This window comes from Rhinoderma darwinii, unplaced genomic scaffold (genome assembly GCF_050947455.1).
Source record: "Rhinoderma darwinii isolate aRhiDar2 unplaced genomic scaffold, aRhiDar2.hap1 Scaffold_548, whole genome shotgun sequence".
Taxonomy (NCBI): Eukaryota; Metazoa; Chordata; class Amphibia; order Anura; family Rhinodermatidae; genus Rhinoderma; species Rhinoderma darwinii.
This window is the reverse complement of record NW_027464098.1, coordinates 174,965-201,343: the sequence shown is the minus strand read 5'-3', so window position 1 is coordinate 201,343 and position 26,379 is coordinate 174,965. Positions and strand designations below refer to the sequence as shown.

General features: G+C 47.7%; 18 non-coding genes across 18 annotated transcripts; all 18 read right to left on the bottom strand.

Annotated features, from left to right (window-relative positions):
* Positions 1-880: 880 nt before the first annotated feature.
* LOC142723203 (U2 spliceosomal RNA) lies at positions 881-1,071 on the bottom strand. The gene has a single exon (XR_012875420.1). It is a non-coding gene; the product is annotated as a U2 spliceosomal RNA (small nuclear RNA).
* Positions 1,072-2,368: 1,297 nt separating this feature from the next.
* On the bottom strand, positions 2,369-2,559 carry LOC142723202 (U2 spliceosomal RNA). Its single transcript, XR_012875418.1, has one exon. It is a non-coding gene; the product is annotated as a U2 spliceosomal RNA (small nuclear RNA).
* A 1,288-nt stretch (positions 2,560-3,847) lies between these two features.
* Positions 3,848-4,038, bottom strand: LOC142723201 (U2 spliceosomal RNA). Its single transcript, XR_012875417.1, has one exon. It is a non-coding gene; the product is annotated as a U2 spliceosomal RNA (small nuclear RNA).
* Positions 4,039-5,333: 1,295 nt separating this feature from the next.
* LOC142723199 (U2 spliceosomal RNA) lies at positions 5,334-5,524 on the bottom strand. The gene has a single exon (XR_012875415.1). It is a non-coding gene; the product is annotated as a U2 spliceosomal RNA (small nuclear RNA).
* A 1,288-nt stretch (positions 5,525-6,812) lies between these two features.
* LOC142723198 (U2 spliceosomal RNA) lies at positions 6,813-7,003 on the bottom strand. The gene has a single exon (XR_012875414.1). It is a non-coding gene; the product is annotated as a U2 spliceosomal RNA (small nuclear RNA).
* Positions 7,004-8,288: 1,285 nt separating this feature from the next.
* Positions 8,289-8,479, bottom strand: LOC142723196 (U2 spliceosomal RNA). The gene has a single exon (XR_012875413.1). It is a non-coding gene; the product is annotated as a U2 spliceosomal RNA (small nuclear RNA).
* A 1,284-nt stretch (positions 8,480-9,763) lies between these two features.
* Positions 9,764-9,954, bottom strand: LOC142723195 (U2 spliceosomal RNA). Its single transcript, XR_012875412.1, has one exon. It is a non-coding gene; the product is annotated as a U2 spliceosomal RNA (small nuclear RNA).
* A 1,276-nt stretch (positions 9,955-11,230) lies between these two features.
* LOC142723194 (U2 spliceosomal RNA) lies at positions 11,231-11,421 on the bottom strand. Its single transcript, XR_012875411.1, has one exon. It is a non-coding gene; the product is annotated as a U2 spliceosomal RNA (small nuclear RNA).
* A 1,292-nt stretch (positions 11,422-12,713) lies between these two features.
* On the bottom strand, positions 12,714-12,904 carry LOC142723193 (U2 spliceosomal RNA). The gene has a single exon (XR_012875410.1). It is a non-coding gene; the product is annotated as a U2 spliceosomal RNA (small nuclear RNA).
* A 1,296-nt stretch (positions 12,905-14,200) lies between these two features.
* On the bottom strand, positions 14,201-14,391 carry LOC142723192 (U2 spliceosomal RNA). Its single transcript, XR_012875409.1, has one exon. It is a non-coding gene; the product is annotated as a U2 spliceosomal RNA (small nuclear RNA).
* A 1,288-nt stretch (positions 14,392-15,679) lies between these two features.
* On the bottom strand, positions 15,680-15,870 carry LOC142723191 (U2 spliceosomal RNA). The gene has a single exon (XR_012875407.1). It is a non-coding gene; the product is annotated as a U2 spliceosomal RNA (small nuclear RNA).
* A 1,272-nt stretch (positions 15,871-17,142) lies between these two features.
* On the bottom strand, positions 17,143-17,333 carry LOC142723190 (U2 spliceosomal RNA). Its single transcript, XR_012875406.1, has one exon. It is a non-coding gene; the product is annotated as a U2 spliceosomal RNA (small nuclear RNA).
* A 1,296-nt stretch (positions 17,334-18,629) lies between these two features.
* Positions 18,630-18,820, bottom strand: LOC142723189 (U2 spliceosomal RNA). The gene has a single exon (XR_012875405.1). It is a non-coding gene; the product is annotated as a U2 spliceosomal RNA (small nuclear RNA).
* Positions 18,821-20,104: 1,284 nt separating this feature from the next.
* LOC142723187 (U2 spliceosomal RNA) lies at positions 20,105-20,295 on the bottom strand. The gene has a single exon (XR_012875403.1). It is a non-coding gene; the product is annotated as a U2 spliceosomal RNA (small nuclear RNA).
* A 1,284-nt stretch (positions 20,296-21,579) lies between these two features.
* Positions 21,580-21,770, bottom strand: LOC142723185 (U2 spliceosomal RNA). Its single transcript, XR_012875402.1, has one exon. It is a non-coding gene; the product is annotated as a U2 spliceosomal RNA (small nuclear RNA).
* Positions 21,771-23,070: 1,300 nt separating this feature from the next.
* LOC142723184 (U2 spliceosomal RNA) lies at positions 23,071-23,261 on the bottom strand. Its single transcript, XR_012875401.1, has one exon. It is a non-coding gene; the product is annotated as a U2 spliceosomal RNA (small nuclear RNA).
* A 1,308-nt stretch (positions 23,262-24,569) lies between these two features.
* On the bottom strand, positions 24,570-24,760 carry LOC142723183 (U2 spliceosomal RNA). The gene has a single exon (XR_012875400.1). It is a non-coding gene; the product is annotated as a U2 spliceosomal RNA (small nuclear RNA).
* A 1,272-nt stretch (positions 24,761-26,032) lies between these two features.
* On the bottom strand, positions 26,033-26,223 carry LOC142723182 (U2 spliceosomal RNA). The gene has a single exon (XR_012875399.1). It is a non-coding gene; the product is annotated as a U2 spliceosomal RNA (small nuclear RNA).
* Between the last annotated feature and the right edge of the window lie 156 nt (positions 26,224-26,379).

The following is a 26,379-nucleotide window of genomic DNA, read 5'->3' as shown; positions in this document are numbered from 1 at the left end:
CCCATTATGATGTCAGAAAGCTGGCTCTGGAATCCTGAGGGCTCCACTATGACACGTGCAAAGTTCCGTCTGAACTTTATATAAGACGGTGAGGCTCAGTCAGTCACTCAGTGTTGCCTGAGAGGGCAACACTGCAACAGCCGGCCGCCAGGCTGTCTTTTTTTTGCACAGCTAGTTGCCTCCAGGAGGCCACAAGAGGGAGACAAGGGACTGCAAAATGGAAAATAGGCATCCACCAACTTTACAGACAACTTCTCCTTGCTCCTACAACCTCCATCCTTGCACAGTTTGTTATTCTTCTAGGTAACATAGTAACAAATCCAAATTGCTGCTCTCTTTGTAGGCAAGCAAGGCTTTGTTGCAACTGCAATTCTTACTTCTTCTTGAAATGTAGGGACGACAGTACATTCCATCACATCCATCTAGTGTACACAGGTAGGTCCATTGTGGCGGGCAGGCGAGCGGGCGGGCTGCTTTATTGGCTGTTTGCTGTTCCCCTACTCCACTCCACTATTTGACTGTTGTGCTGCATCAATCAATCAATCAATCAATCAATCAATCAATCAATCAATCAATCAATCAGTGGCTGGCTCAGGTGCAGCTCTTTAACTTACCTAAAAGGGAGGGCGGAGAGAAGACAAGGAAGGTGAATGAGGTGTTCCAATGTGAAATGCCGGAAACACAGAAACACAGACGACACACAACAAGAGGTGGCAATCTATTCATTAATTGCATTTAATCAATGAGCTCATTATCACTCATGCATTGTCCAACAGGTGTTGAAATAATGGGATTAAAAGGGGAGATCCCTTCAGAAAGACAGAAACAATAGCAAAGACAAAAAACACTTTTGGAATCTGCTTTTAGTCAACACATAAGGAAAGGGTGCACCGGTCCTGGAAATACTGCAATACCAGGTCAATGCGTGGAGTGGACAGAGCAAGCTCTATTTCCATCTCCCTGTTCTAAAAATCCATTTAATATATGGTCCCCAGATAGGGGACGTATCAGATATTAAACTGATAAGAACAGATACTACACTTGATCTTAGCCAAAAGGCCGAGAAGCGATAACCCGAACGGGCCGCGCGTTGCCCGAGCCTGCCCGATACTGCTGTTCAGCCCTTGCAGCGATTCAGCCTACTTCTAGGCAATTCCATGGGGCCCTGCAGGCTCACACACTCACAGCTACACGGGAGGTGAATAAAGGCCGGAGAGGAAGCCAGACAGGATTTGCTTCTTTTGCTTGCACCACAATGCAGTGCTGAAAGAGGAGGAATCTACATAAAAACGCCTTCCTGGCAACGCCCAAATGCCCTGCTGCCATGCAGATAAACACTGGCAGCGGCAGCAAGTGCATGCCCACAGCCACCCCTTGTTCCTTCACACCTTGTATCAGCTGTAATCCAGTCCAGTCCAGTGCTGCCTGCTGAGCAGCACTGACCAACACTGCCTGGGCCCAGGCTTTTATCTCTGAGGCCCCATTATGATGTCAGAAAGCTGGCTCTGGAATCCTGAGGGCTCCACTATGACACGTGCAAAGTTCCGTCTGAACTTTATATAAGACGGTGAGGCTCAGTCAGTCACTCAGTGTTGCCTGAGAGGGCAACACTGCAACAGCCGGCCGCCAGGCTGTCTTTTTTTTGCACAGCTAGTTGCCTCCAGGAGGCCACAAGAGGGAGACAAGGGACTGCAAAATGGAAAATAGGCATCCACCAACTTTACAGACAACTTCTCCTTGCTCCTACAACCTCCATCCTTGCACAGTTTGTTATTCTTCTAGGTAACATAGTAACAAATCCAAATTGCTGCTCTCTTTGTAGGCAAGCAAGGCTTTGTTGCAACTGCAATTCTTACTTCTTCTTGAAATGTAGGGACGACAGTACATTCCATCACATCCATCTAGTGTACACAGGTAGGTCCATTGTGGCGGGCAGGCGAGCGGGCGGGCTGCTTTATTGGCTGTTTGCTGTTCCCCTACTCCACTCCACTATTTGACTGTTGTGCTGCAATCAATCAATCAATCAATCAATCAATCAATCAATCAATCAATCAATCAATCAATCAATCAGTGGCTGGCTCAGGTGCAGCTCTTTAACTTACCTAAAAGGGAGGGCGGAGAGAAGACAAGGAAGGTGAATGAGGTGTTCCAATGTGAAATGCCGGAAACACAGAAACACAGACGACACACAACAAGAGGTGGCAATCTATTCATTAATTGCATTTAATCAATGAGCTCATTATCACTCATGCATTGTCCAACAGGTGTTGAAATAATGGGATTAAAAGGGGAGATCCCTTCAGAAAGACAGAAACAATAGCAAAGACAAAAAACACTTTTGGAATCTGCTTTTAGTCAACACATAAGGAAAGGGTGCACCGGTCCTGGAAATACTGCAATACCAGGTCAATGCGTGGAGTGGACAGAGCAAGCTCTATTTCCATCTCCCTGTTCTAAAAATCCATTTAATATATGGTCCCCAGATAGGGGACGTATCAGATATTAAACTGATAAGAACAGATACTACACTTGATCTTAGCCAAAAGGCCGAGAAGCGATAACCCGAACGGGCCGCGCGTTGCCCGAGCCTGCCCGATACTGCTGTTCAGCCCTTGCAGCGATTCAGCCTACTTCTAGGCAATTCCATGGGGCCCTGCAGGCTCACACACTCACAGCTACACGGGAGGTGAATAAAGGCCGGAGAGGAAGCCAGACAGGATTTGCTTCTTTTGCTTGCACCACAATGCAGTGCTGAAAGAGGAGGAATCTACATAAAAACGCCTTCCTGGCAACGCCCAAATGCCCTGCTGCCATGCAGATAAACACTGGCAGCGGCAGCAAGTGCATGCCCACAGCCACCCCTTGTTCCTTCACACCTTGTATCAGCTGTAATCCAGTCCAGTCCAGTGCTGCCTGCTGAGCAGCACTGACCAACACTGCCTGGGCCCAGGCTTTTATCTCTGAGGCCCCATTATGATGTCAGAAAGCTGGCTCTGGAATCCTGAGGGCTCCACTATGACACGTGCAAAGTTCCGTCTGAACTTTATATAAGACGGTGAGGCTCAGTCAGTCACTCAGTGTTGCCTGAGAGGGCAACACTGCAACAGCCGGCCGCCAGGCTGTCTTTTTTTTGCACAGCTAGTTGCCTCCAGGAGGCCACAAGAGGGAGACAAGGGACTGCAAAATGGAAAATAGGCATCCACCAACTTTACAGACAACTTCTCCTTGCTCCTACAACCTCCATCCTTGCACAGTTTGTTATTCTTCTAGGTAACATAGTAACAAATCCAAATTGCTGCTCTCTTTGTAGGCAAGCAAGGCTTTGTTGCAACTGCAATTCTTACTTCTTCTTGAAATGTAGGGACGACAGTACATTCCATCACATCCATCTAGTGTACACAGGTAGGTCCATTGTGGCGGGCAGGCGAGCGGGCGGGCTGCTTTATTGGCTGTTTGCTGTTCCCCTACTCCACTCCACTATTTGACTGTTGTGCTGCATCAATCAATCAATCAATCAATCAATCAATCAATCAATCAATCAATCAATCAGTGGCTGGCTCAGGTGCAGCTCTTTAACTTACCTAAAAGGGAGGGCGGAGAGAAGACAAGGAAGGTGAATGAGGTGTTCCAATGTGAAATGCCGGAAACACAGAAACACAGACGACACACAACAAGAGGTGGCAATCTATTCATTAATTGCATTTAATCAATGAGCTCATTATCACTCATGCATTGTCCAACAGGTGTTGAAATAATGGGATTAAAAGGGGAGATCCCTTCAGAAAGACAGAAACAATAGCAAAGACAAAAAACACTTTTGGAATCTGCTTTTAGTCAACACATAAGGAAAGGGTGCACCGGTCCTGGAAATACTGCAATACCAGGTCAATGCGTGGAGTGGACAGAGCAAGCTCTATTTCCATCTCCCTGTTCTAAAAATCCATTTAATATATGGTCCCCAGATAGGGGACGTATCAGATATTAAACTGATAAGAACAGATACTACACTTGATCTTAGCCAAAAGGCCGAGAAGCGATAACCCGAACGGGCCGCGCGTTGCCCGAGCCTGCCCGATACTGCTGTTCAGCCCTTGCAGCGATTCAGCCTACTTCTAGGCAATTCCATGGGGCCCTGCAGGCTCACACACTCACAGCTACACGGGAGGTGAATAAAGGCCGGAGAGGAAGCCAGACAGGATTTGCTTCTTTTGCTTGCACCACAATGCAGTGCTGAAAGAGGAGGACTCTACATAAAAACGCCTTCCTGGCAACGCCCAAATGCCCTGCTGCCATGCAGATAAACACTGGCAGCGGCAGCAAGTGCATGCCCACAGCCACCCCTTGTTCCTTCACACCTTGTATCAGCTGTAATCCAGTCCAGTCCAGTGCTGCCTGCTGAGCAGCACTGACCAACACTGCCTGGGCCCAGGCTTTTATCTCTGAGGCCCCATTATGATGTCAGAAAGCTGGCTCTGGAATCCTGAGGGCTCCACTATGACACGTGCAAAGTTCCGTCTGAACTTTATATAAGACGGTGAGGCTCAGTCAGTCACTCAGTGTTGCCTGAGAGGGCAACACTGCAACAGCCGGCCGCCAGGCTGTCTTTTTTTTGCACAGCTAGTTGCCTCCAGGAGGCCACAAGAGGGAGACAAGGGACTGCAAAATGGAAAATAGGCATCCACCAACTTTACAGACAACTTCTCCTTGCTCCTACAACCTCCATCCTTGCACAGTTTGTTATTCTTCTAGGTAACATAGTAACAAATCCAAATTGCTGCTCTCTTTGTAGGCAAGCAAGGCTTTGTTGCAACTGCAATTCTTACTTCTTCTTTCTTCTTGAAATGTAGGGACGACAGTACATTCCATCACATCCATCTAGTGTACACAGGTAGGTCCATTGTGGCGGGCAGGCGAGCGGGCGGGCTGCTTTATTGGCTGTTTGCTGTTCCCCTACTCCACTCCACTATTTGACTGTTGTGCTGCATCAATCAATCAATCAATCAATCAATCAATCAATCAATCAATCAATCAATCAGTGGCTGGCTCAGGTGCAGCTCTTTAACTTACCTAAAAGGGAGGGCGGAGAGAAGACAAGGAAGGTGAATGAGGTGTTCCAATGTGAAATGCCGGAAACACAGAAACACAGACGACACACAACAAGAGGTGGCAATCTATTCATTAATTGCATTTAATCAATGAGCTCATTATCACTCATGCATTGTCCAACAGGTGTTGAAATAATGGGATTAAAAGGGGAGATCCCTTCAGAAAGACAGAAACAATAGCAAAGACAAAAAACACTTTTGGAATCTGCTTTTAGTCAACACATAAGGAAAGGGTGCACCGGTCCTGGAAATACTGCAATACCAGGTCAATGCGTGGAGTGGACAGAGCAAGCTCTATTTCCATCTCCCTGTTCTAAAAATCCATTTAATATATGGTCCCCAGATAGGGGACGTATCAGATATTAAACTGATAAGAACAGATACTACACTTGATCTTAGCCAAAAGGCCGAGAAGCGATAACCCGAAAGGGCCGCGCGTTGCCCGAGCCTGCCCGATACTGCTGTTCAGCCCTTGCAGCGATTCAGCCTACTTCTAGGCAATTCCATGGGGCCCTGCAGGCTCACACACTCACAGCTACACGGGAGGTGAATAAAGGCCGGAGAGGAAGCCAGACAGGATTTGCTTCTTTTGCTTGCACCACAATGCAGTGCTGAAAGAGGAGGAATCTACATAAAAACGCCTTCCTGGCAACGCCCAAATGCCCTGCTGCCATGCAGATAAACACTGGCAGCGGCAGCAAGTGCATGCCCACAGCTACCCCTTGTTCCTTCACACCTTGTATCAGCTGTAATCCAGTCCAGTCCAGTGCTGCCTGCTGAGCAGCACTGACCAACACTGCCTGGGCCCAGGCTTTTATCTCTGAGGCCCCATTATGATGTCAGAAAGCTGGCTCTGGAATCCTGAGGGCTCCACTATGACACGTGCAAAGTTCCGTCTGAACTTTATATAAGACGGTGAGGCTCAGTCAGTCACTCAGTGTTGCCTGAGAGGGCAACACTGCAACAGCCGGCCGCCAGGCTGTCTTTTTTTTGCACAGCTAGTTGCCTCCAGGAGGCCACAAGAGGGAGACAAGGGACTGCAAAATGGAAAATAGGCATCCACCAACTTTACAGACAACTTCTCCTTGCTCCTACAACCTCCATCCTTGCACAGTTTGTTATTCTTCTAGGTAACATAGTAACAAATCCAAATTGCTGCTCTCTTTGTAGGCAAGCAAGGCTTTGTTGCAACTGCAATTCTTACTTCTTCTTGAAATGTAGGGACGACAGTACATTCCATCACATCCATCTAGTGTACACAGGTAGGTCCATTGTGGCGGGCAGGCGAGCGGGCGGGCTGCTTTATTGGCTGTTTGCTGTTCCCCTACTCCACTCCACTATTTGACTGTTGTGCTGCATCAATCAATCAATCAATCAATCAATCAATCAATCAATCAATCAATCAATCAGTGGCTGGCTCAGGTGCAGCTCTTTAACTTACCTAAAAGGGAGGGCGGAGAGAAGACAAGGAAGGTGAATGAGGTGTTCCAATGTGAAATGCCGGAAACACAGAAACACAGACGACACACAACAAGAGGTGGCAATCTATTCATTAATTGCATTTAATCAATGAGCTCATTATCACTCATGCATTGTCCAACAGGTGTTGAAATAATGGGATTAAAAGGGGAGATCCCTTCAGAAAGACAGAAACAATAGCAAAGACAAAAAACACTTTTGGAATCTGCTTTTAGTCAACACATAAGGAAAGGGTGCACCGGTCCTGGAAATACTGCAATACCAGGTCAATGCGTGGAGTGGACAGAGCAAGCTCTATTTCCATCTCCCTGTTCTAAAAATCCATTTAATATATGGTCCCCAGATAGGGGACGTATCAGATATTAAACTGATAAGAACAGATACTACACTTGATCTTAGCCAAAAGGCCGAGAAGCGATAACCCGAACGGGCCGCGCGTTGCCCGAGCCTGCCCGATACTGCTGTTCAGCCCTTGCAGCGATTCAGCCTACTTCTAGGCAATTCCATGGGGCCCTGCAGGCTCACACACTCACAGCTACACGGGAGGTGAATAAAGGCCGGAGAGGAAGCCAGACAGGATTTGCTTCTTTTGCTTGCACCACAATGCAGTGCTGAAAGAGGAGGAATCTACATAAAAATGCCTTCCTGGCAACGCCCAAATGCCCTGCTGCCATGCAGATAAACACTGGCAGCGGCAGCAAGTGCACCACAGCCACCCCTTGTTCCTTCACACCTTGTATCAGCTGTAATCCAGTCCAGTCCAGTGCTGCCTGCTGAGCAGCACTGACCAACACTGCCTGGGCCCAGGCTTTTATCTCTGAGGCCCCATTATGATGTCAGAAAGCTGGCTCTGGAATCCTGAGGGCTCCACTATGACACGTGCAAAGTTCCGTCTGAACTTTATATAAGACGGTGAGGCTCAGTCAGTCACTCAGTGTTGCCTGAGAGGGCAACACTGCAACAGCCGGCCGCCAGGCTGTCTTTTTTTTGCACAGCTAGTTGCCTCCAGGAGGCCACAAGAGGGAGACAAGGGACTGCAAAATGGAAAATAGGCATCCACCAACTTTACAGACAACTTCTCCTTGCTCCTACAACCTCCATCCTTGCACAGTTTGTTATTCTTCTAGGTAACATAGTAACAAATCCAAATTGCTGCTCTCTTTGTAGGCAAGCAAGGCTTTGTTGCAACTGCAATTCTTACTTCTTCTTGAAATGTAGGGACGACAGTACATTCCATCACATCCATCTAGTGTACACAGGTAGGTCCATTGTGGCGGGCAGGCGAGCGGGCGGGCTGCTTTATTGGCTGTTTGCTGTTCCCCTACTCCACTCCACTATTTGACTGTTGTGCTGCATCAATCAATCAATCAATCAATCAATCAATCAATCAATCAATCAATCAATCAGTGGCTGGCTCAGGTGCAGCTCTTTAACTTACCTAAAAGGGAGGGCGGAGAGAAGACAAGGAAGGTGAATGAGGTGTTCCAATGTGAAATGCCGGAAACACAGAAACACAGACGACACACAACAAGAGGTGGCAATCTATTCATTAATTGCATTTAATCAATGAGCTCATTATCACTCATGCATTGTCCAACAGGTGTTGAAATAATGGGATTAAAAGGGGAGATCCCTTCAGAAAGACAGAAACAATAGCAAAGACAAAAAACACTTTTGGAATCTGCTTTTAGTCAACACATAAGGAAAGGGTGCACCGGTCCTGGAAATACTGCAATACCAGGTCAATGCGTGGAGTGGACAGAGCAAGCTCTATTTCCATCTCCCTGTTCTAAAAATCCATTTAATATATGGTCCCCAGATAGGGGACGTATCAGATATTAAACTGATAAGAACAGATACTACACTTGATCTTAGCCAAAAGGCCGAGAAGCGATAACCCGAACGGGCCGCGCGTTGCCCGAGCCTGCCCGATACTGCTGTTCAGCCCTTGCAGCGATTCAGCCTACTTCTAGGCAATTCCATGGGGCCCTGCAGGCTCACACACTCACAGCTACACGGGAGGTGAATAAAGGCCGGAGAGGAAGCCAGACAGGATTTGCTTCTTTTGCTTGCACCACAATGCAGTGCTGAAAGAGGAGGAATCTACATAAAAACGCCTTCCTGGCAACGCCCAAATGCCCTGCTGCCATGCAGATAAACACTGGCAGCGGCAGCAAGTGCATGCCCACAGCCACCCCTTGTTCCTTCACACCTTGTATCAGCTGTAATCCAGTCCAGTCCAGTGCTGCCTGCTGAGCAGCACTGACCAACACTGCCTGGGCCCAGGCTTTTATCTCTGAGGCCCCATTATGATGTCAGAAAGCTGGCTCTGGAATCCTGAGGGCTCCACTATGACACGTGCAAAGTTCCGTCTGAACTTTATATAAGACGGTGAGGCTCAGTCAGTCACTCAGTGTTGCCTGAGAGGGCAACACTGCAACAGCCGGCCGCCAGGCTGTCTTTTTTTTGCACAGCTAGTTGCCTCCAGGAGGCCACAAGAGGGAGACAAGGGACTGCAAAATGGAAAATAGGCATCCACCAACTTTACAGACAACTTCTCCTTGCTCCTACAACCTCCATCCTTGCACAGTTTGTTATTCTTCTAGGTAACATAGTAACAAATCCAAATTGCTGCTCTCTTTGTAGGCAAGCAAGGCTTTGTTGCAACTGCAATTCTTACTTCTTCTTGAAATGTAGGGACGACAGTACATTCCATCACATCCATCTAGTGTACACAGGTAGGTCCATTGTGGCGGGCAGGCGAGCGGGCGGGCTGCTTTATTGGCTGTTTGCTGTTCCCCTACTCCACTCCACTATTTGACTGTTGTGCTGCATCAATCAATCAATCAATCAATCAATTAATCAATCAATCAATCAATCAGTGGCTGGCTCAGGTGCAGCTCTTTAACTTACCTAAAAGGGAGGGCGGAGAGAAGACAAGGAAGGTGAATGAGGTGTTCCAATGTGAAATGCCGGAAACACAGAAACACAGACGACACACAACAAGAGGTGGCAATCTATTCATTAATTGCATTTAATCAATGAGCTCATTATCACTCATGCATTGTCCAACAGGTGTTGAAATAATGGGATTAAAAGGGGAGATCCCTTCAGAAAGACAGAAACAATAGCAAAGACAAAAAACACTTTTGGAATCTGCTTTTAGTCAACACATAAGGAAAGGGTGCACCGGTCCTGGAAATACTGCAATACCAGGTCAATGCGTGGAGTGGACAGAGCAAGCTCTATTTCCATCTCCCTGTTCTAAAAATCCATTTAATATATGGTCCCCAGATAGGGGACGTATCAGATATTAAACTGATAAGAACAGATACTACACTTGATCTTAGCCAAAAGGCCGAGAAGCGATAACCCGAACGGGCCGCGCGTTGCCCGAGCCTGCCCGATACTGCTGTTCAGCCCTTGCAGCGATTCAGCCTACTTCTAGGCAATTCCATGGGGCCCTGCAGGCTCACACACTCACAGCTACACGGGAGGTGAATAAAGGCCGGAGAGGAAGCCAGACAGGATTTGCTTCTTTTGCTTGCACCACAATGCAGTGCTGAAAGAGGAGGAATCTACATAAAAACGCCTTCCTGGCAACGCCCAAATGCCCTGCTGCCATGCAGATAAACACTGGCAGCGGCAGCAAGTGCATGCCCACAGCCACCCCTTGTTCCTTCACACCTTGTATCAGCTGTAATCCAGTCCAGTCCAGTGCTGCCTGCTGAGCAGCACTGACCAACACTGCCTGGGCCCAGGCTTTTATCTCTGAGGCCCCATTATGATGTCAGAAAGCTGGCTCTGGAATCCTGAGGGCTCCACTATGACACGTGCAAAGTTCCGTCTGAACTTTATATAAGACGGTGAGGCTCAGTCAGTCACTCAGTGTTGCCTGAGAGGGCAACACTGCAACAGCCGGCCGCCAGGCTGTCTTTTTTTTGCACAGCTAGTTGCCTCCAGGAAGCCACAAGAGGGAGACAAGGGACTGCAAAATGGAAAATAGGCATCCACCAACTTTACAGACAACTTCTCCTTGCTCCTACAACCTCCATCCTTGCACAGTTTGTTATTCTTCTAGGTAACATAGTAACAAATCCAAATTGCTGCTCTCTTTGTAGGCAAGCAAGGCTTTGTTGCAACTGCAATTCTTACTTCTTCTTGAAATGTAGGGACGACAGTACATTCCATCACATCCATCTAGTGTACACAGGTAGATCCATTGTGGCGGGCAGGCGAGCGGGCGGGCTGCTTTATTGGCTGTTTGCTGTTCCCCTACTCCACTCCACTATTTGACTGTTGTGCTGCATCAATCAATCAATCAATCAATCAATCAATCAATCAATCAGTGGCTGGCTCAGGTGCAGCTCTTTAACTTACCTAAAAGGGAGGGCGGAGAGAAGACAAGGAAGGTGAATGAGGTGTTCCAATGTGAAATGCCGGAAACACAGAAACACAGACGACACACAACAAGAGGTGGCAATCTATTCATTAATTGCATTTAATCAATGAGCTCATTATCACTCATGCATTGTCCAACAGGTGTTGAAATAATGGGATTAAAAGGGGAGATCCCTTCAGAAAGACAGAAACAATAGCAAAGACAAAAAACACTTTTGGAATCTGCTTTTAGTCAACACATAAGGAAAGGGTGCACCGGTCCTGGAAATACTGCAATACCAGGTCAATGCGTGGAGTGGACAGAGCAAGCTCTATTTCCATCTCCCTGTTCTAAAAATCCATTTAATATATGGTCCCCAGATAGGGGACGTATCAGATATTAAACTGATAAGAACAGATACTACACTTGATCTTAGCCAAAAGGCCGAGAAGCGATAACCCGAACGGGCCGCGCGTTGCCCGAGCCTGCCCGATACTGCTGTTCAGCCCTTGCAGCGATTCAGCCTACTTCTAGGCAATTCCATGGGGCCCTGCAGGCTCACACACTCACAGCTACACGGGAGGTGAATAAAGGCCGGAGAGGAAGCCAGACAGGATTTGCTTCTTTTGCTTGCACCACAATGCAGTGCTGAAAGAGGAGGAATCTACATAAAAACGCCTTCCTGGCAACGCCCAAATTCCCTGCTGCCATGCAGATAAACACTGGCAGCGGCAGCAAGTGCATGCCCACAGCCACCCCTTGTTCCTTCACACCTTGTATCAGCTGTAATCCAGTCCAGTCCAGTGCTGCCTGCTGAGCAGCACTGACCAACACTGCCTGGGCCCAGGCTTTTATCTCTGAGGCCCCATTATGATGTCAGAAAGCTGGCTCTGGAATCCTGAGGGCTCCACTATGACACGTGCAAAGTTCCGTCTGAACTTTATATAAGACGGTGAGGCTCAGTCAGTCACTCAGTGTTGCCTGAGAGGGCAACACTGCAACAGCCGGCCGCCAGGCTGTCTTTTTTTTGCACAGCTAGTTGCCTCCAGGAGGCCACAAGAGGGAGACAAGGGACTGCAAAATGGAAAATAGGCATCCACCAACTTTACAGACAACTTCTCCTTGCTCCTACAACCTCCATCCTTGCACAGTTTGTTATTCTTCTAGGTAACATAGTAACAAATCCAAATTGCTGCTCTCTTTGTAGGCAAGCAAGGCTTTGTTGCAACTGCAATTCTTACTTCTTCTTGAAATGTAGGGACGACAGTACATTCCATCACATCCATCTAGTGTACACAGGTAGGTCCATTGTGGCGGGCAGGCGAGCGGGCGGGCTGCTTTATTGGCTGTTTGCTGTTCCCCTACTCCACTCCACTATTTGACTGTTGTGCTGCATCAATCAATCAATCAATCAATCAATCAATCAATCAATCAATCAATCAATCAATCAGTGGCTGGCTCAGGTGCAGCTCTTTAACTTACCTAAAAGGGAGGGCAGAGAGAAGACAAGGAAGGTGAATGAGGTGTTCCAATGTGAAATGCCGGAAACACAGAAACACAGACGACACACAACAAGAGGTGGCAATCTATTCATTAATTGCATTTAATCAATGAGCTCATTATCACTCATGCATTGTCCAACAGGTGTTGAAATAATGGGATTAAAAGGGGAGATCCCTTCAGAAAGACAGAAACAATAGCAAAGACAAAAAACACTTTTGGAATCTGCTTTTAGTCAACACATAAGGAAAGGGTGCACCGGTCCTGGAAATACTGCAATACCAGGTCAATGCGTGGAGTGGACAGAGCAAGCTCTATTTCCATCTCCCTGTTCTAAAAATCCATTTAATATATGGTCCCCAGATAGGGGACGTATCAGATATTAAACTGATAAGAACAGATACTACACTTGATCTTAGCCAAAAGGCCGAGAAGCGATAACCCGAACGGGCCGCGCGTTGCCCGAGCCTGCCCGATACTGCTGTTCAGCCCTTGCAGCGATTCAGCCTACTTCTAGGCAATTCCATGGGGCCCTGCAGGCTCACACACTCACAGCTACACGGGAGGTGAATAAAGGCCGGAGAGGAAGCCAGACAGGATTTGCTTCTTTTGCTTGCACCACAATGCAGTGCTGAAAGAGGAGGAATCTACATAAAAACGCCTTCCTGGCAACGCCCAAATGCCCTGCTGCCATGCAGATAAACACTGGCAGCGGCAGCAAGTGCATGCCCACAGCCACCCCTTGTTCCTTCACACCTTGTATCAGCTGTAATCCAGTCCAGTCCAGTGCTGCCTGCTGAGCAGCACTGACCAACACTGCCTGGGCCCAGGCTTTTATCTCTGAGGCCCCATTATGATGTCAGAAAGCTGGCTCTGGAATCCTGAGGGCTCCACTATGACACGTGCAAAGTTCCGTCTGAACTTTATATAAGACGGTGAGGCTCAGTCAGTCACTCAGTGTTGCCTGAGAGGGCAACACTGCAACAGCCGGCCGCCAGGCTGTCTTTTTTTTGCACAGCTAGTTGCCTCCAGGAGGCCACAAGAGGGAGACAAGGGACTGCAAAATGGAAAATAGGCATCCACCAACTTTACAGACAACTTCTCCTTGCTCCTACAACCTCCATCCTTGCACAGTTTGTTATTCTTCTAGGTAACATAGTAACAAATCCAAATTGCTGCTCTCTTTGTAGGCAAGCAAGGCTTTGTTGCAACTGCAATTCTTACTTCTTCTTGAAATGTAGGGACGACAGTACATTCCATCACATCCATCTAGTGTACACAGGTAGGTCCATTGTGGCGGGCAGGCGAGCGGGCGGGCTGCTTTATTGGCTGTTTGCTGTTCCCCTACTCCACTCCACTATTTGACTGTTGTGCTGCATCAATCAATCAATCAATCAATCAATCAATCAATCAATCAATCAATCAATCAATCAATCAGTGGCTGGCTCAGGTGCAGCTCTTTAACTTACCTAAAAGGGAGGGCGGAGAGAAGACAAGGAAGGTGAATGAGGTGTTCCAATGTGAAATGCCGGAAACACAGAAACACAGACGACACACAACAAGAGGTGGCAATCTATTCATTAATTGCATTTAATCAATGAGCTCATTATCACTCATGCATTGTCCAACAGGTGTTGAAATAATGGGATTAAAAGGGGAGATCCCTTCAGAAAGACAGAAACAATAGCAAAGACAAAAAACACTTTTGGAATCTGCTTTTAGTCAACACATAAGGAAAGGGTGCACCGGTCCTGGAAATACTGCAATACCAGGTCAATGCGTGGAGTGGACAGAGCAAGCTCTATTTCCATCTCCCTGTTCTAAAAATCCATTTAATATATGGTCCCCAGATAGGGGACGTATCAGATATTAAACTGATAAGAACAGATACTACACTTGATCTTAGCCAAAAGGCCGAGAAGCGATAACCCGAACGGGCCGCGCGTTGCCCGAGCCTGCCCGATACTGCTGTTCAGCCCTTGCAGCGATTCAGCCTACTTCTAGGCAATTCCATGGGGCCCTGCAGGCTCACACACTCACAGCTACACGGGAGGTGAATAAAGGCCGGAGAGGAAGCCAGACAGGATTTGCTTCTTTTGCTTGCACCACAATGCAGTGCTGAAAGAGGAGGAATCTACATAAAAACGCCTTCCTGGCAACGCCCAAATGCCCTGCTGCCATGCAGATAAACACTGGCAGCGGCAGCAAGTGCATGCCCACAGCCACCCCTTGTTCCTTCACACCTTGTATCAGCTGTAATCCAGTCCAGTCCAGTGCTGCCTGCTGAGCAGCACTGACCAACACTGCCTGGGCCCAGGCTTTTATCTCTGAGGCCCCATTATGATGTCAGAAAGCTGGCTCTGGAATCCTGAGGGCTCCACTATGACACGTGCAAAGTTCCGTCTGAACTTTATATAAGACGGTGAGGCTCAGTCAGTCACTCAGTGTTGCCTGAGAGGGCAACACTGCAACAGCCGGCCGCCAGGCTGTCTTTTTTTTGCACAGCTAGTTGCCTCCAGGAGGCCACAAGAGGGAGACAAGGGACTGCAAAATGGAAAATAGGCATCCACCAACTTTACAGACAACTTCTCCTTGCTCCTACAACCTCCATCCTTGCACAGTTTGTTATTCTTCTAGGTAACATAGTAACAAATCCAAATTGCTGCTCTCTTTGTAGGCAAGCAAGGCTTTGTTGCAACTGCAATTCTTACTTCTTCTTGAAATGTAGGGACGACAGTACATTCCATCACATCCATCTAGTGTACACAGGTAGGTCCATTGTGGCGGGCAGGCGAGCGGGCGGGCTGCTTTATTGGCTGTTTGCTGTTCCCCTACTCCACTCCACTATTTGACTGTTGTGCTGCATCAATCAATCAATCAATCAATCAATCAATCAATCAATCAATCAATCAATCAGTGGCTGGCTCAGGTGCAGCTCTTTAACTTACCTAAAAGGGAGGGCGGAGAGAAGACAAGGAAGGTGAATGAGGTGTTCCAATGTGAAATGCCGGAAACACAGAAACACAGACGACACACAACAAGAGGTGGCAATCTATTCATTAATTGCATTTAATCAATGAGCTCATTATCACTCATGCATTGTCCAACAGGTGTTGAAATAATGGGATTAAAAGGGGAGATCCCTTCAGAAAGACAGAAACAATAGCAAAGACAAAAAACACTTTTGGAATCTGCTTTTAGTCAACACATAAGGAAAGGGTGCACCGGTCCTGGAAATACTGCAATACCAGGTCAATGCGTGGAGTGGACAGAGCAAGCTCTATTTCCATCTCCCTGTTCTAAAAATCCATTTAATATATGGTCCCCAGATAGGGGACGTATCAGATATTAAACTGATAAGAACAGATACTACACTTGATCTTAGCCAAAAGGCCGAGAAGCGATAACCCGAACGGGCCGCGCGTTGCCCGAGCCTGCCCGATACTGCTGTTCAGCCCTTGCAGCGATTCAGCCTACTTCTAGGCAATTCCATGGGGCCCTGCAGGCTCACACACTCACAGCTACACGGGAGGTGAATAAAGGCCGGAGAGGAAGCCAGACAGGATTTGCTTCTTTTGCTTGCACCACAATGCAGTGCTGAAAGAGGAGGAATCTACATAAAAACGCCTTCCTGGCAACGCCCAAATGCCCTGCTGCCATGCAGATAAACACTGGCAGCGGCAGCAAGTGCATGCCCACAGCCACCCCTTGTTCCTTCACACCTTGTATCAGCTGTAATCCAGTCCAGTCCAGTGCTGCCTGCTGAGCAGCACTGACCAACACTGCCTGGGCCCAGGCTTTTATCTCTGAGGCCCCATTATGATGTCAGAAAGCTGGCTCTGGAATCCTGAGGGCTCCACTATGACACGTGCAAAGTTCCGTCTGAACTTTATATAAGACGGTGAGGCTCAGTCAGTCACTGGCAACACTGCAACAGCCGGCCGCCAGGCTGTCTTTTTTTTGCACAGCTAGTTGCCTCCAGGAGGCCACAAGAGGGAGACAAGGGACTGCAAAATGGAAAATAGGCATCCACCAACTTTACAGACAACTTCTCCTTGCTCCTACAACCTCCATCCTTGCACAGTTTGTTATTCTTCTAGGTAACATAGTAACAAATCCAAATTGCTGCTCTCTTTGTAGGCAAGCAAGGCTTTGTTGCAACTGCAATTCTTACTTCTTCTTGAAATGTAGGGACGACAGTACATTCCATCACATCCATCTAGTGTACACAGGTAGGTCCATTGTGGCGGGCAGGCGAGCGGGCGGGCTGCTTTATTGGCTGTTTGCTGTTCCCCTACTCCACTCCACTATTTGACTGTTGTGCTGCATCAATCAATCAATCAATCAATCAATCAATCAATCAATCAATCAATCAATCAGTGGCTGGCTCAGGTGCAGCTCTTTAACTTACCTAAAAGGGAGGGCGGAGAGAAGACAAGGAAGGTGAATGAGGTGTTCCAATGTGAAATGCCGGAAACACAGAAACACAGACGACACACAACAAGAGGTGGCAATCTATTCATTAATTGCATTTAATCAATGAGCTCATTATCACTCATGCATTGTCCAACAGGTGTTGAAATAATGGGATTAAAAGGGGAGATCCCTTCAGAAAGACAGAAACAATAGCAAAGACAAAAAACACTTTTGGAATCTGCTTTTAGTCAACACATAAGGAAAGGGTGCACCGGTCCTGGAAATACTGCAATACCAGGTCAATGCGTGGAGTGGACAGAGCAAGCTCTATTTCCATCTCCCTGTTCTAAAAATCCATTTAATATATGGTCCCCAGATAGGGGACGTATCAGATATTAAACTGATAAGAACAGATACTACACTTGATCTTAGCCAAAAGGCCGAGAAGCGATAACCCGAACGGGCCGCGCGTTGCCCGAGCCTGCCCGATACTGCTGTTCAGCCCTTGCAGCGATTCAGCCTACTTCTAGGCAATTCCATGGGGCCCTGCAGGCTCACACACTCACAGCTACACGGGAGGTGAATAAAGGCCGGAGAGGAAGCCAGACAGGATTTGCTTCTTTTGCTTGCACCACAATGCAGTGCTGAAAGAGGAGGAATCTACATAAAAACGCCTTCCTGGCAACGCCCAAATGCCCTGCTGCCATGCAGATAAACACTGGCAGCGGCAGCAAGTGCATGCCCACAGCCACCCCTTGTTCCTTCACACCTTGTATCAGCTGTAATCCAGTCCAGTCCAGTGCTGCCTGCTGAGCAGCACTGACCAACACTGCCTGGGCCCAGGCTTTTATCTCTGAGGCCCCATTATGATGTCAGAAAGCTGGCTCTGGAATCCTGAGGGCTCCACTATGACACGTGCAAAGTTCCGTCTGAACTTTATATAAGACGGTGAGGCTCAGTCAGTCACTCAGTGTTGCCTGAGAGGGCAACACTGCAACAGCCGGCCGCCAGGCTGTCTTTTTTTTGCACAGCTAGTTGCCTCCAGGAGGCCACAAGAGGGAGACAAGGGACTGCAAAATGGAAAATAGGCATCCACCAACTTTACAGACAACTTCTCCTTGCTCCTACAACCTCCATCCTTGCACAGTTTGTTATTCTTCTAGGTAACATAGTAACAAATCCAAATTGCTGCTCTCTTTGTAGGCAAGCAAGGCTTTGTTGCAACTGCAATTCTTACTTCTTCTTGAAATGTAGGGACGACAGTACATTCCATCACATCCATCTAGTGTACACAGGTAGGTCCATTGTGGCGGGCAGGCGAGCGGGCGGGCTGCTTTATTGGCTGTTTGCTGTTCCCCTACTCCACTCCACTATTTGACTGTTGTGCTGCATCAATCAATCAATCAATCAATCAATCAATCAATCAATCAATCAATCAATCAATCAATCAGTGGCTGGCTCAGGTGCAGCTCTTTAACTTACCTAAAAGGGAGGGCGGAGAGAAGACAAGGAAGGTGAATGAGGTGTTCCAATGTGAAATGCCGGAAACACAGAAACACAGACGACACACAACAAGAGGTGGCAATCTATTCATTAATTGCATTTAATCAATGAGCTCATTATCACTCATGCATTGTCCAACAGGTGTTGAAATAATGGGATTAAAAGGGGAGATCCCTTCAGAAAGACAGAAACAATAGCAAAGACAAAAAACACTTTTGGAATCTGCTTTTAGTCAACACATAAGGAAAGGGTGCACCGGTCCTGGAAATACTGCAATACCAGGTCAATGCGTGGAGTGGACAGAGCAAGCTCTATTTCCATCTCCCTGTTCTAAAAATCCATTTAATATATGGTCCCCAGATAGGGGACGTATCAGATATTAAACTGATAAGAACAGATACTACACTTGATCTTAGCCAAAAGGCCGAGAAGCGATAACCCGAACGGGCCGCGCGTTGCCCGAGCCTGCCCGATACTGCTGTTCAGCCCTTGCAGCGATTCAGCCTACTTCTAGGCAATTCCATGGGGCCCTGCAGGCTCACACACTCACAGCTACACGGGAGGTGAATAAAGGCCGGAGAGGAAGCCAGACAGGATTTGCTTCTTTTGCTTGCACCACAATGCAGTGCTGAAAGAGGAGGAATCTACATAAAAACGCCTTCCTGGCAACGCCCAAATGCCCTGCTGCCATGCAGATAAACACTGGCAGCGGCAGCAAGTGCATGCCCACAGCCACCCCTTGTTCCTTCACACCTTGTATCAGCTGTAATCCAGTCCAGTCCAGTGCTGCCTGCTGAGCAGCACTGACCAACACTGCCTGGGCCCAGGCTTTTATCTCTGAGGCCCCATTATGATGTCAGAAAGCTGGCTCTGGAATCCTGAGGGCTCCACTATGACACGTGCAAAGTTCCGTCTGAACTTTATATAAGACGGTGAGGCTCAGTCAGTCACTCAGTGTTGCCTGAGAGGGCAACACTGCAACAGCCGGCCGCCAGGCTGTCTTTTTTTTGCACAGCTAGTTGCCTCCAGGAGGCCACAAGAGGGAGACAAGGGACTGCAAAATGGAAAATAGGCATCCACCAACTTTACAGACAACTTCTCCTTGCTCCTACAACCTCCATCCTTGCACAGTTTGTTATTCTTCTAGGTAACATAGTAACAAATCCAAATTGCTGCTCTCTTTGTAGGCAAGCAAGGCTTTGTTGCAACTGCAATTCTTACTTCTTCTTGAAATGTAGGGACGACAGTACATTCCATCACATCCATCTAGTGTACACAGGTAGGTCCATTGTGGCGGGCAGGCGAGCGGGCGGGCTGCTTTATTGGCTGTTTGCTGTTCCCCTACTCCACTCCACTATTTGACTGTTGTGCTGCATCAATCAATCAATCAATCAATCAATCAATCAATCAATCAATCAATCAGTGGCTGGCTCAGGTGCAGCTCTTTAACTTACCTAAAAGGGAGGGCGGAGAGAAGACAAGGAAGGTGAATGAGGTGTTCCAATGTGAAATGCCGGAAACACAGAAACACAGACGACACACAACAAGAGGTGTCAATCTATTCATTAATTGCATTTAATCAATGAGCTCATTATCACTCATGCATTGTCCAACAGGTGTTGAAATAATGGGATTAAAAGGGGAGATCCCTTCAGAAAGACAGAAACAATAGCAAAGACAAAAAACACTTTTGGAATCTGCTTTTAGTCAACACATAAGGAAAGGGTGCACCGGTCCTGGAAATACTGCAATACCAGGTCAATGCGTGGAGTGGACAGAGCAAGCTCTATTTCCATCTCCCTGTTCTAAAAATCCATTTAATATATGGTCCCCAGATAGGGGACGTATCAGATATTAAACTGATAAGAACAGATACTACACTTGATCTTAGCCAAAAGGCCGAGAAGCGATAACCCGAACGGGCCGCGCGTTGCCCGAGCCTGCCCGATACTGCTGTTCAGCCCTTGCAGCGATTCAGCCTACTTCTAGGCAATTCCATGGGGCCCTGCAGGCTCACACACTCACAGCTACACGGGAGGTGAATAAAGGCCGGAGAGGAAGCCAGACAGGATTTGCTTCTTTTGCTTGCACCACAATGCAGTGCTGAAAGAGGAGGAATCTACATAAAAACGCCTTCCTGGCAACGCCCAAATGCCCTGCTGCCATGCAGATAAACACTGGCAGCGGCAGCAAGTGCATGCCCACAGCCACCCCTTGTTCCTTCACACCTTGTATCAGCTGTAATCCAGTCCAGTCCAGTGCTGCCTGCTGAGCAGCACTGACCAACACTGCCTGGGCCCAGGCTTTTATCTCTGAGGCCCCATTATGATGTCAGAAAGCTGGCTCTGGAATCCTGAGGGCTCCACTATGACACGTGCAAAGTTCCGTCTGAACTTTATATAAGACGGTGAGGCTCAGTCAGTCACTCAGTGTTGCCTGAGAGGGCAACACTGCAACAGCCGGCCGCCAGGCTGTCTTTTTTTTGCACAGCTAGTTGCCTCCAGGAGGCCACAAGAGGGAGACAAGGGACTGCAAAATGGAAAATAGGCATCCACCAACTTTACAGACAACTTCTCCTTGCTCCTACAACCTCCATCCTTGCACAGTTTGTTATTCTTCTAGGTAACATAGTAACAAATCCAAATTGCTGCTCTCTTTGTAGGCAAGCAAGGCTTTGTTGCAACTGCAATTCTTACTTCTTCTTGAAATGTAGGGACGACAGTACATTCCATCACATCCATCTAGTGTACACAGGTAGGTCCATTGTGGCGGGCAGGCGAGCGGGCGGGCTGCTTTATTGGCTGTTTGCTGTTCCCCTACTCCACTCCACTATTTGACTGTTGTGCTGCATCAATCAATCAATCAATCAATCAATCAATCAATCAATCAATCAATCAGTGGCTGGCTCAGGTGCAGCTCTTTAACTTACCTAAAAGGGAGGGCGGAGAGAAGACAAGGAAGGTGAATGAGGTGTTCCAATGTGAAATGCCGGAAACACAGAAACACAGACGACACACAACAAGAGGTGGCAATCTATTCATTAATTGCATTTAATCAATGAGCTCATTATCACTCATGCATTGTCCAACAGGTGTTGAAATAATGGGATTAAAAGGGGAGATCCCTTCAGAAAGACAGAAACAATAGCAAAGACAAAAAACACTTTTGGAATCTGCTTTTAGTCAACACATAAGGAAAGGGTGCACCGGTCCTGGAAATACTGCAATACCAGGTCAATGCGTGGAGTGGACAGAGCAAGCTCTATTTCCATCTCCCTGTTCTAAAAATCCATTTAATATATGGTCCCCAGATAGGGGACGTATCAGATATTAAACTGATAAGAACAGATACTACACTTGATCTTAGCCAAAAGGCCGAGAAGCGATAACCCGAACGGGCCGCGCGTTGCCCGAGCCTGCCCGATACTGCTGTTCAGCCCTTGCAGCGATTCAGCCTACTTCTAGGCAATTCCATGGGGCCCTGCAGGCTCACACACTCACAGCTACACGGGAGGTGAATAAAGGCCGGAGAGGAAGCCAGACAGGATTTGCTTCTTTTGCTTGCACCACAATGCAGTGCTGAAAGAGGAGGAATCTACATAAAAACGCCTTCCTGGCAACGCCCAAATGCCCTGCTGCCATGCAGATAAACACTGGCAGCGGCAGCAAGTGCATGCCCACAGCCACCCCTTGTTCCTTCACACCTTGTATCAGCTGTAATCCAGTCCAGTCCAGTGCTGCCTGCTGAGCAGCACTGACCAACACTGCCTGGGCCCAGGCTTTTATCTCTGAGGCCCCATTATGATGTCAGAAAGCTGGCTCTGGAATCCTGAGGGCTCCACTATGACACGTGCAAAGTTCCGTCTGAACTTTATATAAGACGGTGAGGCTCAGTCAGTCACTCAGTGTTGCCTGAGAGGGCAACACTGCAACAGCCGGCCGCCAGGCTGTCTTTTTTTTGCACAGCTAGTTGCCTCCAGGAGGCCACAAGAGGGAGACAAGGGACTGCAAAATGGAAAATAGGCATCCACCAACTTTACAGACAACTTCTCCTTGCTCCTACAACCTCCATCCTTGCACAGTTTGTTATTCTTCTAGGTAACATAGTAACAAATCCAAATTGCTGCTCTCTTTGTAGGCAAGCAAGGCTTTGTTGCAACTGCAATTCTTACTTCTTCTTGAAATGTAGGGACGACAGTACATTCCATCACATCCATCTAGTGTACACAGGTAGGTCCATTGTGGCGGGCAGGCGAGCGGGCGGGCTGCTTTATTGGCTGTTTGCTGTTCCCCTACTCCACTCCACTATTTGACTGTTGTGCTGCATCAATCAATCAATCAATCAATCAATCAATCAATCAATCAATCAATCAATCAATCAATCAATCAGTGGCTGGCTCAGGTGCAGCTCTTTAACTTACCTAAAAGGGAGGGCGGAGAGAAGACAAGGAAGGTGAATGAGGTGTTCCAATGTGAAATGCCGGAAACACAGAAACACAGACGACACACAACAAGAGGTGGCAATCTATTCATTAATTGCATTTAATCAATGAGCTCATTATCACTCATGCATTGTCCAACAGGTGTTGAAATAATGGGATTAAAAGGGGAGATCCCTTCAGAAAGACAGAAACAATAGCAAAGACAAAAAACACTTTTGGAATCTGCTTTTAGTCAACACATAAGGAAAGGGTGCACCGGTCCTGGAAATACTGCAATACCAGGTCAATGCGTGGAGTGGACAGAGCAAGCTCTATTTCCATCTCCCTGTTCTAAAAATCCATTTAATATATGGTCCCCAGATAGGGGACGTATCAGATATTAAACTGATAAGAACAGATACTACACTTGATCTTAGCCAAAAGGCCGAGAAGCGATAACCCGAACGGGCCGCGCGTTGCCCGAGCCTGCCCGATACTGCTGTTCAGCCCTTGCAGCGATTCAGCCTACTTCTAGGCAATTCCATGGGGCCCTGCAGGCTCACACACTCACAGCTACACGGGAGGTGAATAAAGGCCGGAGAGGAAGCCAGACAGGATTTGCTTCTTTTGCTTGCACCACAATGCAGTGCTGAAAGAGGAGGAATCTACATAAAAACGCCTTCCTGGCAACGCCCAAATGCCCTGCTGCCATGCAGATAAACACTGGCAGCGGCAGCAAGTGCATGCCCACAGCCACCCCTTGTTCCTTCACACCTTGTATCAGCTGTAATCCAGTCCAGTCCAGTGCTGCCTGCTGAGCAGCACTGACCAACACTGCCTGGGCCCAGGCTTTTATCTCTGAGGCCCCATTATGATGTCAGAAAGCTGGCTCTGGAATCCTGAGGGCTCCACTATGACACGTGCAAAGTTCCGTCTGAACTTTATATAAGACGGTGAGGCTCAGTCAGTCACTCAGTGTTGCCTGAGAGGGCAACACTGCAACAGCCGGCCGCCAGGCTGTCTTTTTTTTGCACAGCTAGTTGCCTCCAGGAGGCCACAAGAGGGAGACAAGGGACTGCAAAATGGAAAATAGGCATCCACCAACTTTACAGACAACTTCTCCTTGCTCCTACAACCTCCATCCTTGCACAGTTTGTTATTCTTCTAGGTAACATAGTAACAAATCCAAATTGCTGCTCTCTTTGTAGGCAAGCAAGGCTTTGTTGCAACTGCAATTCTTACTTCTTCTTGAAATGTAGGGACGACAGTACATTCCATCACATCCATCTAGTGTACACAGGTAGGTCCATTGTGGCGGGCAGGCGAGCGGGCGGGCTGCTTTATTGGCTGTTTGCTGTTCCCCTACTCCACTCCACTATTTGACTGTTGTGCTGCATCAATCAATCAATCAATCAATCAATCAATCAATCAATCAATCAATCAATCAATCAATCAATCAATCAATCAGTGGCTGGCTCAGGTGCAGCTCTTTAACTTACCTAAAAGGGAGGGCGGAGAGAAGACAAGGAAGGTGAATGAGGTGTTCCAATGTGAAATGCCGGAAACACAGAAACACAGACGACACACAACAAGAGGTGGCAATCTATTCATTAATTGCATTTAATCAATGAGCTCATTATCACTCATGCATTGTCCAACAGGTGTTGAAATAATGGGATTAAAAGGGGAGATCCCTTCAGAAAGACAGAAACAATAGCAAAGACAAAAAACACTTTTGGAATCTGCTTTTAGTCAACACATAAGGAAAGGGTGCACCGGTCCTGGAAATACTGCAATACCAGGTCAATGCGTGGAGTGGACAGAGCAAGCTCTATTTCCATCTCCCTGTTCTAAAAATCCATTTAATATATGGTCCCCAGATAGGGGACGTATCAGATATTAAACTGATAAGAACAGATACTACACTTGATCTTAGCCAAAAGGCCGAGAAGCGATAACCCGAACGGGCCGCGCGTTGCCCGAGCCTGCCCGATACTGCTGTTCAGCCCTTGCAGCGATTCAGCCTACTTCTAGGCAATTCCATGGGGCCCTGCAGGCTCACACACTCACAGCTACACGGGAGGTGAATAAAGGCCGGAGAGGAAGCCAGACAGGATTTGCTTCTTTTGCTTGCACCACAATGCAGTGCTGAAAGAGGAGGAATCTACATAAAAACGCCTTCCTGGCAACGCCCAAATGCCCTGCTGCCATGCAGATAAACACTGGCAGCGGCAGCAAGTGCATGCCCACAGCCACCCCTTGTTCCTTCACACCTTGTATCAGCTGTAATCCAGTCCAGTCCAGTGCTGCCTGCTGAGCAGCACTGACCAACACTGCCTGGGCCCAGGCTTTTATCTCTGAGGCCCCATTATGATGTCAGAAAGCTGGCTCTGGAATCCTGAGGGCTCCACTATGACACGTGCAAAGTTCCGTCTGAACTTTATATAAGACGGTGAGGCTCAGTCAGTCACTCAGTGTTGCCTGAGAGGGCAACACTGCAACAGCCGGCCGCCAGGCTGTCTTTTTTTTGCACAGCTAGTTGCCTCCAGGAGGCCACAAGAGGGAGACAAGGGACTGCAAAATGGAAAATAGGCATCCACCAACTTTACAGACAACTTCTCCTTGCTCCTACAACCTCCATCCTTGCACAGTTTGTTATTCTTCTAGGTAACATAGTAACAAATCCAAATTGCTGCTCTCTTTGTAGGCAAGCAAGGCTTTGTTGCAACTGCAATTCTTACTTCTTCTTGAAATGTAGGGACGACAGTACATTCCATCACATCCATCTAGTGTACACAGGTAGGTCCATTGTGGCGGGCAGGCGAGCGGGCGGGCTGCTTTATTGGCTGTTTGCTGTTCCCCTACTCCACTCCACTATTTGACTGTTGTGCTGCATCAATCAATCAATCAATCAATCAATCAATCAATCAGTGGCTGGCTCAGGTGCAGCTCTTTAACTTACCTAAAAGGGAGGGCGGAGAGAAGACAAGGAAGGTGAATGAGGTGTTCCAATGTGAAATGCCGGAAACACAGAAACACAGACGACACACAACAAGAGGTGGCAATCTATTCATTAATTGCATTTAATCAATGAGCTCATTATCACTCATGCATTGTCCAACAGGTGTTGAAATAATGGGATTAAAAGGGGAGATCCCTTCAGAAAGACAGAAACAATAGCAAAGACAAAAAACACTTTTGGAATCTGCTTTTAGTCAACACATAAGGAAAGGGTGCACCGGTCCTGGAAATACTGCAATACCAGGTCAATGCGTGGAGTGGACAGAGCAAGCTCTATTTCCATCTCCCTGTTCTAAAAATCCATTTAATATATGGTCCCCAGATAGGGGACGTATCAGATATTAAACTGATAAGAACAGATACTACACTTGATCTTAGCCAAAAGGCCGAGAAGCGATAACCCGAACGGGCCGCGCGTTGCCCGAGCCTGCCCGATACTGCTGTTCAGCCCTTGCAGCGATTCAGCCTACTTCTAGGCAATTCCATGGGGCCCTGCAGGCTCACACACTCACAGCTACACGGGAGGTGAATAAAGGCCGGAGAGGAAGCCAGAC